Genomic DNA, 15,739 nt, shown 5'->3' on the forward strand with positions numbered 1-15,739 from the left:
ACTTAAGAAGCATAGCATTAGTGGAGGATCTGAACGTTATTGCTTCAGCAAAAGTCCCGAAAGTCATAGTCCCGGGAGAACTTTCGATTATTATCGACTCAGAGAGGGAGGCCGATGGCCCGATCCCAGTCAGGGAGGCCAACGACCCGGTCCCAGTAAAAGAATCCGAGGTGCTGGCCCCAGCGGGGTTCCCGGAGGCCACTGCCCCGGGTGGGGTTCAGAAAGTCACTGCCCCGGGTGGGGTTCAGAAAGTCACTGCCCCGGGTGGGGTTCAGAAAGTCACTGCCCCGGGTGGGGTTCAGAAAGTCACTGCCCCGGGTGGGGTTCAGAAAGTCACTGCCCCGGGTGGGGTTCAGAAAGTCTCAGCCCCGGGTGGGGTTCAGAGAGTCTCAGCCCCGGGTGGGGTTCAGAGAGTCTCAGCCTCGAGTAAGGTCAATAGTGACCAGGTCCTAGCAAAGCACTCCAGTCAGTCAGATGAGAAGGAAACAGATCCTGACTCTGATATCTCAACATCCATAATCTTTGATGGGGACTTAGCCCAATTTCTGGCACTTTACAAACACTATTACATTATTATGTTGTCTAGACCATTTCTGGGCATCACTCCAGAGAACCTTGTGCTCTATCTTATTTATTCTTTTAGAGGAGAGCCTTTTGAGTGGGCGACCAGCCTAATGAAAGCTGAAGATCCCATTCTTCAGGATCCCCCAGCATTCAGTGATGCAATTATTAAAAGATATGGTTCCAAAGAAATTGGTTCAGGTTCCTCTAAGTCACCCGTCTTGTCTGCTGAGAGTCCACAAAATACTGTAAACTCGGCACAGGAGTCTCAGCCCGTTGTTGTGACTGCAGGATGTGCTTTTCTGACTACTTCTTCTAATAATAGTACTTTACCAGAAAGTTCAGCTCCCAAGGGTAAGAGACCTGTCTCTGATTTGAACGCAGCCTTGCTGGGTGGTACCATCAGTTCAGACAATGTTTGGGGAATTACCTTGGTCAGACCTAAAGAGCTTTGTAAAAAGAAGAAGAAGAAAAAGAAATAATTTTTTGACTCTTGCCTTGATAAAAAAAAAAAAAGAATTTTTTTCCCTTGTCTTGTGTCCAGTGGCCACCATCAAGGGGAGGGCACTGTTACAAGCTGTGGTTGCAGCTTGTTTCTGTTTTCGTGTCTGTTAGACCAATGTGTCAGGTTTTTTTTTTTTGTATCCCTTGTTCTGGATAGTCTGAATTTTGGGGTCTTTTGACCCCTCCTCAAGGGGGGGGTACTGTTATGAGCCACGGCTGTGGCTCATTCCTGTTTTGCAGTTTTGTTCTGTATTTCATGTTATACTTCTGTTTATGTTCCCCGTGGGTGTCATGGGGTGCTCGGAGCTCACCCTTAAGGAGGGGATACTGTTATGAACCACAGGTAGTGGTTCATTCCTATTTTATGTTTATTTAGTTGTCTTGCATGCCAGGATTTCCCATTGCTCTGTTTTGGATTACTCTTGTCTGCTGCCGCTGGTGAGTCTGTGCAATTGCAGCTTGTTCCCATGTGTTCAGCCTCATCTGGCTGCTGATTGCATCTTGTCAGCTTAGTCGTGCAGCAGGCCAGCTGCAAGAGATAATTAATTAGGCCTCTCTGATATATGCTGGCTCACTGCAGTTAGCAGATGCTGATGATATTCCTTGGTTTGCAGTCTGCTTTAAGTTTGAGCTGGTTCCTGTCAGTCCCTGTGTGGATTCCTGTGTCAGTCCCTGTGTGGATTCCTGTGTCAGTCCCTGTGTTGATTCCTGTGTCAGTCCCTGTGTCTGATCCCGTGTCCTACCCTGAGTTCCAGTGGATTCTGCCTGTCCTCCAGTTCTGAAAGTCGGTGTCGGCAGCTTCCTGTTTGCCTATGTCAGTTGCAGAAAGTATCCAGTCCTGCTCAGGCCGGTTGTTCCTGTCCTCAGTGGTCCTGTACTCAGAGATTTGTCATCTTTTCCTGGAGTCTGACTGAGCACCTTTAACATCCTGTGGTGTTCGTGAGTCACGGCGCAGCCGTGTGTTGCGGCTTGTCCGCTTACTGTTTATTATTTTGTATATTTGTGTCCTGGAGCTTTTGCGGAGGATTCCGCTCTCCCTGATCCACTCTGGTATCCAGCGGTGCTGGATAGGAGTAACGGATCAGTGGATCTTTGGTTGTCCTTTTCCCTGGCGGCTAGTCCGCACATACCTTTTGATTTAGTTAGTTAGCTTGTAACCCCTGGCCTGGTTGCTTAGTCAGAGGGCCCCTTGTTATCACCCTGTCTCGGATTTCCCTTTGTCTCCCATTAAGACCTGAGGGGGCATCGGGGTTGGGCAGACATAATCCGCCCTTCGAACGCGGCTGCCATGGGCTCAAGCAACCATAGTCTCGCAGGGGATTTCTGATAACACGGGCGAGACAACGGAGTTAGGGCGCCAGGGGTTACTAGGCTTTCCTGCTCCCACAACCAGCATATCTTCCCAGTACTCTGACCTCAGCCATACGATCTCCTCTGGTCTGGAGTACGGGAATCATAACATATATAGCCATTCTTTCAACTAATATTGGTATTAATTAGGAATTAATTTTAAAATACTATTAATTCTATACTATAGAACATTAAGAATCTAAGCTATAATTGTGTCCTTTGTTATTTATATATTGCGTCTAATTGTAGTTTGGTAATTTGTCTCATGCATTCATTTGTTAATTAGTTAGTTTTTTCTTTGTACATATAAGTCCATACATATTTATTAATGTGTGTTTTAGGATTAAACTGTGTGGATATTCCTAATTACACAAGTTCTATTGTGGAGAGCTGACTTCCTTTTTTCTTTTTAATTGTCTCTTTATTGTATATGAATTTCACCTGATTTCATTTTCACAACTGCTATAAATATGGTGAACCATGTTAGAGGAGGCATTCCTTTGAAAAAGTCACGTGATTCGTGACGAAACACGTTAGGCTCCTCCCACTTATAATCTGATAACGTTACTGCTACACGGATTTGGCTCACAATGGGGATGCTCCCCGCTACTTTCTACTCATTAGAGGACTCTCTTAATCATCACAAGCCGCTCCGGCGCAATCACGCAGCACTCGATTTACCAACACAGGCTGTCTGCTCCTGCCCAGAGGACATCTGCGGCAATCAACGGTGACTCTGGCCAGGGCTAAGGTATAGTCCATCCTCCTGCTGTCAGCGGCCATTCATTCCCGGTAAGAGGACATCCCTGGGTACTTACGGCAGCTTTGGCCAGCGCCACATATAGTGCACTATTCTACTGCCAGTGGCCGTTACTATTGGTTACTAACGAGGACGCCGGTTAGCATTAATATACAGCACTTTTTAACCACCGGTGTTGCTAACAACATCTTCCTCTGGGTCACCAGTTGATAATTTCCACCCCTCCATCTAAGCAGGCACACTAAAGGATTTTTCACCAGCCTGCAGGGGCTAATTGGAATGCTTGGATAATTAACACACAGGAGCAACTACAGCCTAGAATAACTGTGTTGTTTTCCCTCTTCTAACATAATCAGTGGGCTCTAGTGGACTACACCGAGGACGCTCGGTGTAATTAGCCCAGGAGAGGTAACTATATATATTCTCATATATATTAATTTTTTTGCTGCCGGGACTTCCATTATGTGAGAGTTTCATAACATCACCCATTTCTGCTTTCACAAGAAAGCCTGCAGGACATTTAATATTAGAGTGATACAGTTTTAGTGAGCAGTTACAATAACTTTACATTCTTATACATTGTTGCCAGTTTCTATTGTATCTATTGAATGATTTTAGACATCAGAACAACAAATTGATTTGAAGATACTATGTCTAGTTTATTGTAACCATGTACGGTTCTTTCAGAGCATATTTAACCTTATAATTTTCTATGCATTGTGTATAAAGTTTTACTGGTGTGTTATTATTTTAATAAAAAATATTTTATTTTAATAATTTCCTTGCTTATCAGCTCTCCACAATTTTGTTTCATTATTTACATGGAGCCGGAGAAGGAGGAGACACAGTGTAGTAAGTACAGTAGGAATTTATCTCGCACATTCTTAAAAGTATTGACCAAGTCTGCCTTTACTACTCTCTCTCAGGCAGGGAATTCCAAACATGTACAGTATTGTCCTCACTGTGAAGAACCCTTTTTCGCCTCTGTGTGCGTAATCTCCTCTCCTCCAACCTGAGCGGATCTTATAAAAAACAGATCCTCCACAAGCTCCGTGTATTGTCCTCTTATATTTTTGTAAATTTTAATCATGTCCCCTCGTAATCTCCTCTTTTCCAAAGTAAACATGCCTAGCAAGCCTTTCCTCGTATTCCAGCTTCTCAATCCACTTGATCAGTTTGGTCGCCCGCCTCTGAACCATTTCGAGTTTCACAATATCCATTTTGTAGTATGGTGCCCCAAATTGTGCATCCTACCCACCCTCCACTAGCCTAACCCTCCAATCATACTCTGATTCCGGACTCGGCATTCTGAATGTCAGGATCCAGACAGCAGGTATTTTAAATACAGATACAGTACAGTACTGTATGTCCCCTACCACTGGATAGTCATTCTGCTCCTACTGTATTATGAATATCTCTCTGCCTCCTGTAGCACTGTACTACTGTAGACTACTGTGCAATTTTGTAGTACTGTAACTGTACTCTTCTGTATTTTGTTTATAATTTTTTTTTATTTTCCACTCAGTAATTATTGACAGTGAGGAGGAAGAGGAGGAGGAGAAGCCCTCTCCCCAACTTGGTAAGTAAACTGCAGTATTGTACTGTACTGTACATTGTGTTAAACCAATGGGTTGGGTTTGCATGACCAGCAGTCAGGATTCCAATGGTCAGGTGACCGACAGCGGCATCCTGATTGCAGCAATCCCAACAGGGTGAGGTACGGTATCCTAAACCTCCTCCACTACCCCCTGATTCTGGCCTCGACATTCTCATCTCTGTGTGCGAAATCTACTCTCCTCCAACCTGACTGAATTTTTGTTATACTGTATTCAACACAGAATACAAAAGTATATTACACTGTCACAGGCCGTGGCAGAGGAGGAGGAGGAGGACCAGAACCCTCTGTCCCCCACCACACTGCACCCATCAAGTAAGTCCAGTCTGGTACATCTTGCCTCTGTAGAGCCAGTTTGAGCAAGGAGAGATTGATTGCTTCTTTTTTTGGTGGGGGCCGAAACCAATCAGTCATTTCAGACACAGTCGTGTGGCAGACCCTGTCGCTGAAATGATGGGGTTGTTAAAGTGTGCATGTCCTGTTTATACCACATAAGGGTGGGTGGGAGGGCCCAAGGACAATTCCATCTTGCACCTCTTTTTTATTTATTTATCTTTGCATCATGTGATGTTTGGGACAATTTTTTATAAGTGCCATCCTGTCTGCCACTGCAGTGCCACTCCTAGATGGGGCAGGTGTTTGTGCCGGCCACTTGGGTCGCTTAGCTTAGTCATCCAGCGACCTCGGTGCAAATTTTAGGACTAAAAACAATATTTTGAGGTGTGAGGTGTTCAGAATAGACTGGAAATGAGTGGAAATTATGGTTACTGAGGTTAATAATACTATAGGATCAAAATTACCTTCAAATTCTATGATTTAAGCTGTTTTTGAGGGGGTTTTGGAAAAAAATACGTCCGAATCCAAAACCAAAACACAAAACCCGAAAAATTTCCACATCTCTAGTTTTAATAAAGTCCAGGAGGGAAACATTCTCCTAATGAAGATACTGCAAGCAATAGGACACGAGGACGTGCACTGAGACTGGAGGGGGGGGAGGTTCAGGGGGAATTTTAAGAAAAATTACTTCACAGAAAGTGCAGTGGACAAGTGGAATAGCCTCCCATCAGAGGTGGTAGAGCCTAAAACAGTAGAGCTACAGTATTTAAACATGCATGGAAGAGACATAAGGATATCCTTACAAAGAAATAAGGATCAAATAAGCTTTGATGTAAAAAATGGTTAAAAAAAGAGGCAGATTAGATGGGCAAAGTGGTTCATACAGTATTTGTCAACAAATTCTATGTTTCTGTATGTGCAACATTGTGTTGAAAATAGTACAGTAGTGTATTTCCTGGAATGAACCTTTTTTTCTCATTAATGTTTTTTTTCACAGGCCCTACACTGGAACAGGCCGCCGAGGAGGAGGATGATGATGACGCGCGATTTAGTGGTAAGAATTATTACTGACATTGATCTGATGCCATCAGAGTAGCACTTTTCATCAGATTTTTCTGGCAAATGCATAGAAATCGGATGAAAATTGCACAAATCGGAATAGTGGATGGGGGGCTTTAGATGAGTGTTTTTGTTTGAACTGGTGATGTTGCCCATACAGTAGCAACCGATCACATTCCACATTAACATTTATCTATCTACACTTACAGACGATAATGCAGTACAGTAGGTAATATTTGATTGGTTGCTACTGTATGGACAACATCATCTGTTCTTAAAAAAAACCCTCCCATCTTACTAAATTTACCTCTCTCTCTCCCTCTCTCTCTCTCTCTCTCCTTGTCACTGTCTCTCAGTTCATCTCTCTCTAGTTACTGGCAGTGATGAATTTCCCATTAGACACGAGAGGCACGTACTGTACAAAGGGGCGGCATCTGTTTGGGGGCCGCAGTTGGATGCTTACAGTATGCTGATACTGTCATACCAAAAATTACCACTACAGTAACTGCTAAATATTTTAAATGTACTGTACAATATGCCATCATTGCATGGAGTGTAAATAGGTAGCACATACAGTACAGTACTCTACAGTATACATAATTCAAAACAAAAAAAAGTTGCTACCTTAGTCTAATCATAATCACCGGCATACGGGCCACTCACAAATTTTCTGATGGTCTCGGTGGGGCCCCTTGGAATCACCATGCCTGTCACAGCATTCCTTTTTTTACCCACCTGTCACCGGGCCTGGACACTAGTGTACTATTACTATACTTTTTACTGTGTACTGTATCTTATAATATTCTTCTCTTTTACGGTTACCCACAGACGACGAACCTGAATACATTTTTTGTAAATATACTGTACAGTAGCAATAGTTCGTACTGTAATTACAGTATTTTTTTCTCCAAAATTATTTTAAGTCAAACTGATATGACTAACTGTATTTTATCTTTTTACAGTCCGTCGCCAACCAGTGGAGGAGACACCTGGTAATAGGAGAGAAATACATAATACACTGTACTGTACTCTAACTTACTGTAACATGTATAACACTGAGCTGATCATCTTCACACCCTCTGACATAACCTTACAGTACATACTGTACATTCTCTCCTTTTTCACCCTCTTCACTCCACAAATGCATGCTGGGTTTCCTGACTACTGATTTCTTCCTTAAACTGCCACCTCCAATATTTTGCAGAAGCTGCTCTCTACAGTACTGTATCTCTGGAATTCTCCAAGTCTAAAGTACTGTACAGTACTGTACAGTATATTAAACTTGTTTGTAAGACAGGCTCTTAATGCCCACTTCTCCATCACACCCAGCCATCTTTCATCCTACCCCTCTCTTCCATACTGACAGTCTATCCATTTCTGTCTTTCTGCTCATTGCAGTTAAATGCCAGCTGTCGGGTTAACAGTGACAATGCCGATAGGTATAATCCCTACACTACATATGTTCCCCCTTGTGGGTGTCCACGACACCCATAGAGTGAGAATAGATCCTGTGTGGAGTTATGCGAGTCACAAGTCTGCTGCATGGCGAGAGCAACAAGGCTGCAAGGAAACTTGGAGCACTCATCACTCTGCCGGCGTTCTGGCAGGAGGGATGCAGCTGTTGGTACAGTATATACTGAAAACTGTATATACTGCTGATTAACATGATATGCAGCATGCCTACAGTATATTCTGTGTGTGACTGCGTCTCTATCTGCATACAAAATGCATTACTAATGTGCAGTATTATGTGTATAAAGGGTACTACAGTACTATGTTGCGTAACATAAACTGTAGCAAGGGCACTACTGTGTGGTCTAATGTGAACAAAGAGCAATATGATGTGATGCAATGTGAATAAGTGGGAATGCTTTGAGGAGTAATGTGGTACTATCATATGATGTAACGAGAATAAGAGACATTATTGCATGATATAATGTGTATAAAGTTGCAGTACTGTGTGCCCCTTCCCAGCAAGAACATGCACCGTTTTGGGATGCACACCGAATGTGCACACTGTTCCTATTTTAAACATACAGTAGGTTGTAGGAGCACCAAAATGAAGACTGCTATGGTTGAGGGGTGATGGTGCTGGGAAAGGGGTACAGGGTCAGAGGCGGAAATAGCGTCTGTGCAAGGGGGCACCATCCAAAAACTTGTCTAGCGAATCATATTGGTTATGGCTGGCTCTGCGTACAGTCCTCTATTATTGATAGCACTCCCTACAACACCACCTACAGTACTGTAACCCTCTTTTTTTGCCACACTGAAGCTGTCATGAAATGTCATAACTGCTAATGCATAAATGTCTACAGTATTTGTACTGTGGTGTTTTATTCCTTTGACAATTTATTTATGACCTGTTGAAGCTAAACTTTTGTACAATACTTTATATTTTCAATGCCAGCAATACAGTATAATACTGTACCTACAGTATACAGTAGTAATTGTATAGTATTGGAATGTGACTAATTTTTTCCCTCCAATACAGAGCCAATGATTTATGGGGGCCAATACAGAGCCAATGATTTATGGGGGCCCAAGACAGGGCCATGAAAGGTGGGCTGGCCCAGAAGACAGCAGGCAGCAGCCCACTTATACAAGAGGTCAACTATAGCAATGTTTAAATTACCTCGACAGCATACAGTAGTGTTCTATTTACTGTACTGACAATACAGTACTGTACATTGTAAATAACAAGATTGTCTAATATAGAGTACAGTACTGTATTGCCATTACTATACTGTAAAGTATTCAGTATTTGTGTTGTAATTAGTGATGAGCGGGTTCGGTTCCTCGGGATCCGAACCCCCCCGAACTTCACCCATTTTTGCACGGTTCCGAGCAGACTCGGATCCTCCCACCTTGCTCGGTTAACCCGAGCGCGCCCGAACGTCATCATCCCATTGTCGTATTCTCGCGAGATTCATATTCTATATAAGGAGCCGCGCGTCGCTGTCATTTTCACTCGTGCATTGGAGATGATAGTGAGAGGACGTGGCTGGCATTCTCTCAGTTTCTGTGTTCAGTGTGCTGCAAATATCTGTGCTCAGTGTGCTGCAAATATCTGTGCTCAGTGTGCTGCAAATATCTACGTTATCTGCCTGAAAAACGCTCCATATCTGTGCTCAGTGTGCTGCAAATATCTGTGCTCAGTGTGCTTTATTGTGGGGACTACCAGTATTATATAGTAGGAGGACAGTGCAGAGTTTTGCTGACCAGTGACCACCAGTATTATACGTTCTTTGCCTGAAAAATGCTCAATATCTGTGCTCAGTGTGCTGCAAATATCTGTGCTCAGTGTGCTTTTTTGTGGGGAGTGGGGACCACCAGTATTATATAGTAGGAGAACAGTGCAGAGTTTTGCTGACCAGTGACCACCAGTATTATACGTTCTCTGCCTGAAAAACGATCCATATCTGTGCTGCATTGTAGTATATAGTAGGAGGACAGTGCAGAATTTTGCTGACCAGTGACCACCAGAATTATATCAGTACGGTACAGTAGTACACTGCTCTACCTACCTCTGTGTCATCAAGTATACTATCCATCCATACCTGTGGTGCATTTAAGTTTTTGTGCGCAGTATATATATAGTAGAAGGACAGTGCATAATTTTGCTGACCACCAGTATATAATATAAAGCAGTACGGTACGGTAGGCCACTGCTCTACCTACCTCTGTGTCGTCAAGTATACTATCCATCCATACCTGTGGTGCATTTAAGTTTTTGTGTGCAGTATACAGTGGGGATCGAAAGTTTGGGCACCCCAAGCAAAAATTCATTTTAATGTGCAAAAAGAAGCCAAGGAAAGATGGAAAAATCTCCAAAAGGCATCAAATTACAGATTAGACATTCTTATAACATGTCAAAAAAAGTTTGATTTTATTTCCATCATTTACACTATCAAAAGAACAGAAAACAAAAAATGGCGTCTGCAAAAGTTTGGGCACCCTGCAGAGTTAATACCTTGTACTGCCCCCATTGGACAGCTGAGACCTGGCAGTGTCATGGATTGTTCTCAATCATATTCTGGAAAGACCAGGTGATGTCAATCTCAAAGGTTTTAAAAGCCCAGACTCATCTGACCTTGCTCTAACAATCAGCACCATTGGTTCCTCTAAGCAGTTGTGTAGAACACTGAAACTGAGAATAGTTGATGCTTACAAAGCAGGAGAAGGATATAAGAAGATAGCAAAGCATTATCAGATGCCCGTATCCTCTGTTCGGAATGTAATTAAGAAATGGCAGTCATCAGGAACAGTGGAAGTTAAAGCAAGATCTGGAAGACCAAGAAAAATATCAGACAGAACAGCTCACAGGATTGTGAGAAAAGCAAGTCAAAATCCACGTTTGACTGCATGATCCCTCCAGGAAGATCTGGCAGACACTGGAGTTGTGGTACACTATTCCACTATAAAGATATACTTGTACAAATATGGTCTTCATGGAAGAGTCATCAGAAGAAAACCTCTTCTAAGTCCTCACCACAAAAATCAGCGTTTGAAGTTTGCAAATGAACATATAGACAAGACTGATGCATTTTGGAATAAAGTTCTGTGGACCGATGAAGTTAAAATAGAACTTTTTGGCCGGAATGAGCAAAGGTACGTTTGGAGAAGGAAGGGCACAGAATTTAATGAAAAGAACCTCTGTCCAACTGTTAAGCATGGGGGTAGATCAATCATGCTTTGGGGTTGCATTGCAGCCAGTGGCACAGGGAATATTTCACGAGTAGAAGGAAAAATGGATTCAATAAGATTCCAGCAAATTTTGGACGCTAACTTGTTGCCATCTGTGAAAAGCTGAAGTTAAAGAGAGGCTGGCTTCTACAAATGGATAATAATCCTAAACACACCTCAAAATCCACGGTGGATTACATCAAGAGGCGTAAACTGAAGGTTTTGCCATGGCTTTCAAAATCTCCTGACCTCAACATAATTGAAAATCTATGGATAGACCTTAAAAGAGCAGTGCGTCACAGACAGCCCAGGAATCTCAAAGAACTGGAAGACTTTTGTAAGGAAGAATGGGCGAAGATACCTCAAATAAAAATTGAAAGACTCTTGGCTGGCTACAAAAAGCATTTACAAGCTGTGATACTTGCCAAAGGGGGCAGTACAAGGTATTAACTTTGCAGGGTGCCCAAACTTTTGCAGACGCCATTTTTTGTTTTCTGCTCTTTTGAAAGTGTAAATGATGGAAATAAAATCAAACTTTTTTTGACATGTTATAAGAATGTCTAATCTGTAATTTGATGCCTTTTGGAGATTTTTCCATCTTTCCTTGGCTTCTTTTTGCACATTAAAATGAATTTTTGCCTGGGGTACCCAAACTTTCGATCCCCACTGTATATATACAGTAGTAGGACAGTGCATAATTTTGCTGACCACCAGTATATAATATATAGCAGTACAGTACAGTAGGCCACTGTTCTACCTACCTCTGTGTCGTCAAGTATACTATCCATCCATACCTGTGGTGCATTTAAGTTTTTGTGCGCAGTATATATATACAGTAGTAGGACAGTGCATAATTTTGCTGACCACCAGTATATAATATATAGCAGTACGGTACAGTAGGCCACTGCTCTACCTACCTCTGTGTCGCCAAGTATACTATCCATCCATACCTGTGGTGCATTTAAGTTTTTGTGCGCAGTATATATATATAGTAGTAGGACAGTGCATAATTTTGCTGACCACCAGTATATAATATATAGCAGTACGGTATAGTAGGCCACTGCTCTACCTACCTCTGTGTCGCCAAGTATACTATCCATCCATACCTGTGGTGCATTTAAGTTTTTGTGCGCAGTATATATATACAGTAGTAGGACAGTGCATAATTTTGCTGACCACCAGTATATAATATACAGCAGTACGGTACAGTAGGCCACTGCTCTACCTACCTCTGTGTCGTCAAGTATACTATCCATCCATACCTGTGGTGCATTTAAGTTTTTGTGCGCAGTATATATAGTAGTAGGCCATTGCTATTGATATATTACTGGCATATAATACCACACATTAAAAAATGGAGCACAAAAATGTGGAGGGTAAAATAGGGAAAGATCAAGATCCACTTCCACCTCGTGCTGAAGCTGCTGCCACTAGTCATGGCCGAGACGATGAAATGCCATCAACGTCGTCTGCCAAGGCCGATGCCCAATGTCATAGTAGAGAGCATGTAAAATCCAAAAAACAAAAGTTCAGTAAAATGACCCAAAAATCTAAATTAAAAGTGTCTGAGGAGAAGCGTAAACTTGCCAATATACAATTTACGACACGGAGTGGCAAGGAATGGCTGAGGCCCTCTCCTATGTTCCTCATGACTAGTGGGTCAGCTTCACATGAGGATGGAAGCACTCATCCTCCCACTTGAAAAATGAAAAGACTTAAGCTGGCAAAAGCACAGCAAAGAACTGTGCGTTCTTCTAAATCACAAATCCCCAAGGAGAGTCCAATTGTGTCGGTTGCGATGCCTGACCTTCCCAACACTGGACGGGAACAGGTGGCGCCTTCCACCATTTGCACGCCCCCTGCAAGTGCTGGAAGGAGCACCAGCAGTTCAGTTCCTGATAGTCAAATTGAAGATGTCACTGTTGAAGTACACCAGGATAAGGATATGGGTGTTGCTGGCGCTGGGGAGGAAATTGACAAGGAGGATTCTGATGGTGAGGTGGTTTGTTTAAGTCAGGCACCCGGGGAGACACCTGTTGTCCGTGGGACGAATATGGCCATTGACATGCCTGGTCAAATTACAAAAAAATCACCTCTTCGGTGTGGAATTATTTCAACAGAAATGCGGACAACTGGTGTCAAGCCGTGTGTTGCCTTTGTCAAGCTGTAATAAGTAGGGGTAAGGATGTTAACCACCTAGGAACATCCTCCCTTATACGTCACCTGGAGCGCATTCATCAGAAGTCATTGACAAGTTCAAAAACTTTGGGTGACAGCGGAAGCAGTCCACTGCCAACTAAATCCCTTCCTCTTGTAACCAAGCTCCTGCAAACCACCCCACCAACTCCCTCAGTGTCAATTTCCTCCTTACACAGGAAAGCCAAAAGTCCTGCAGGCCTTGTCACTGTCAAGTCTGACGAGTCCTCTCCTGCCTGGGATTCCTCCGATGCATCCTTGAGTGTAACGCCTACTGCTGCTGGCGCTGCTGTTGTTGCTGCTGGGAGTCGATCGTCATCCTAGAGGGGAAGTCGGAAGACCACTTGTACTACTTCCAGTAAGCAATTGACTGTCCAACAGTCCTTTGCAAGGAAGATGAAATATCACAGCAGTCATCCTGCTGCAAAGCGGATAACTCAGGCCTTGGCAGCCTGGGTGGTGAAAAACGTGTTTCCGGTATCCACCGTTAATTCACAGGGAACTAGAGAATTGATTGAGGTACTGTGTCCCGGTACCAAATACCATCTAGGTTCCATTTCTCTAGGCAGGCGATACCGAAAATGTACACGGACGTCAGAAAAAGAGTCACCAGTGTCCTAAAAAATGCAGTTGTACCCAATGTCCACTTAACCACGGACATGTGGACAAGTGGAGCAGGGCAGACTCAGGACTATATGACTGTGACAGCCCACTGGGTAGATGTATTGCCTCCCGCAGCAAGAACAGCAGCGGTGGCACCAGTAGCAGCATCTCGCAAACGCCAACTCATTCCTAGGCAGCCTATGCTTTGTATCACCGCTTTCCATAAGAGGCACACAGCTGACAACCTCTTACGGAAATTGAGGAACATCATCGCAGAATGGTTTACCCAATTGGACTCTCCTGGGGATTTGTGACATTGGACAACGCCACCAATATTGTGCGTGCATTACATGTGGGCAAATTCCAGCACATCCCATTTTTTGCACATACATTGAATTTGGTGGTGCAGAATTATTTAAAAAACGACAGGGGCATGCAAGAGATGCTGTCGGTGGCCCGAAGAATTGCGGGCCACTTTCGGCATTCAGCCACCACGTGCCGAAGACTGGAGCACCAGTAAACACTCCTGAACCTGCCCTGCCATTATCTGAACTGACAAGGGAGAGAAAGAAGGCTCTTGTGTGGGCGCACTCTATACAGGAAAAAAGTTCCTGTGCTGTATGTGATATATCAAAGAATGTTAAAACATAACTTTTATTAGTAATAATATAAGCTCATTTTACCCATCTAAACCATCCATAAAAAAATATAGAATTCGGAAAAAATGTTAAAATGTTCTGGTCTCTTCATTTAAAGAGTGATTGGAAAGGTTTGTAGACACAGAATTGCCATACCACCTGTTCCCCTGACCAGTACAGATAACTGTATTGATAGGACCGTGGAGTGGTCAAAGCATTAATATATAAATCTCCAACTATAATCACTTAAATTAAGTAGATATATAGCTGTTTGGAGGTCACCAGACTCTAGCACCTGAATCATTCGACAAATACCATAATTGTAAATGGAAAAAACATTGATCTGCACTGAACATTCACTGACTAGATGAGAAAATGTAGGAAAGAGATAGTGGTGATACTGCTATTGGCGTGTTCTTCTCACACAGAGAGGAAGCAATTCCTACTCTACAACACCAGGTATTCACAGGTAGTCTCCTTTCCTGGTACTAACCCGGCCCAACGCTGTTTAGCTTCCAAGATCGGACGAGATCGGGCGATGGCAGCGTGGTATGATAGTAGAGGATAGTATGATCAGCACGCCAATGAGAGTGCACCTATATAAGAAATAATTCAGTAGGAAATGATAGAAAGAAGTTAGAAAGGAGAGGAAATGAGAAGATAAGTAAGAATAGGTGGATCTGCTTTCCACGTTAGGCACGGTTCAACAGCACCCACTTTCGTGGCTGTGCTCCGTGAATCGAGGATGAGAGTCCACGAGACAGATGAAGAAATGGAATTGATTTTAAATTGATGTTTCTCAATAATTGGAGTGGAAATACAATTAAATAATGCAAAAAAATGCAAAAAAAATGCAAAAAAAAGTATAGGTTGTCACAAAGTACAATAATATCGTAGGGAAAATTATAGATAATAAATGAACATAGGCATGTATGTTATGTGCACAAAAGATCTTCTTAACAATGCTACGACAGTGTTTACATGTTAACAACTCTGCAGGCTATGTCGAATAAATGTTTGAACAGAAACAATATGTCATACATTTCTGATCCAGGGTAAGAAGAGTGAAAAGACAGCTGATCTGTGATTTGGAATGAAAATGACCGACGATATCTGTCAGATAACACACACCAAATGAATGAAAGCACAAAAAATAGAAATGTGCTGACCACTGTTGGGGACTAAGATCATAGCCCGTATCAGAGAGCAGAACTCACATAAAAATCAAATAATAAGCTCAAGCCAGCAATGAATACATTTGCATTAGTAAGATGCCTGGGAGTGATATTGCGGCCTGTGTGACCACAGAGCAGTGAAGGCTTACGATACTCCAATCAGTGGGCAGAGGAATGAATCAGTGCATAGTCAGGTGCAAGGAGCTGGCACCGCGCAGTCACTCCATGTACGGACCCCCGTGTGGAAGACGCGTTTCGC

The 15,739-nt window shown here is 43.0% G+C and overlaps 1 pseudogene; it reads right to left on the bottom strand.

The window, feature by feature from the left end:
* Window positions 1-14,749: 14,749 nt before the first annotated feature.
* On the bottom strand, window positions 14,750-14,868 carry LOC134913757 (5S ribosomal RNA; annotated as a pseudogene).
* Window positions 14,869-15,739: the final 871 nt, after the last annotated feature.

The sequence above is a fragment of the Pseudophryne corroboree genome, chromosome 4, assembly GCF_028390025.1.
Source record: "Pseudophryne corroboree isolate aPseCor3 chromosome 4, aPseCor3.hap2, whole genome shotgun sequence".
In the NCBI taxonomy this organism is placed as follows: domain Eukaryota; kingdom Metazoa; phylum Chordata; class Amphibia; order Anura; family Myobatrachidae; genus Pseudophryne; species Pseudophryne corroboree.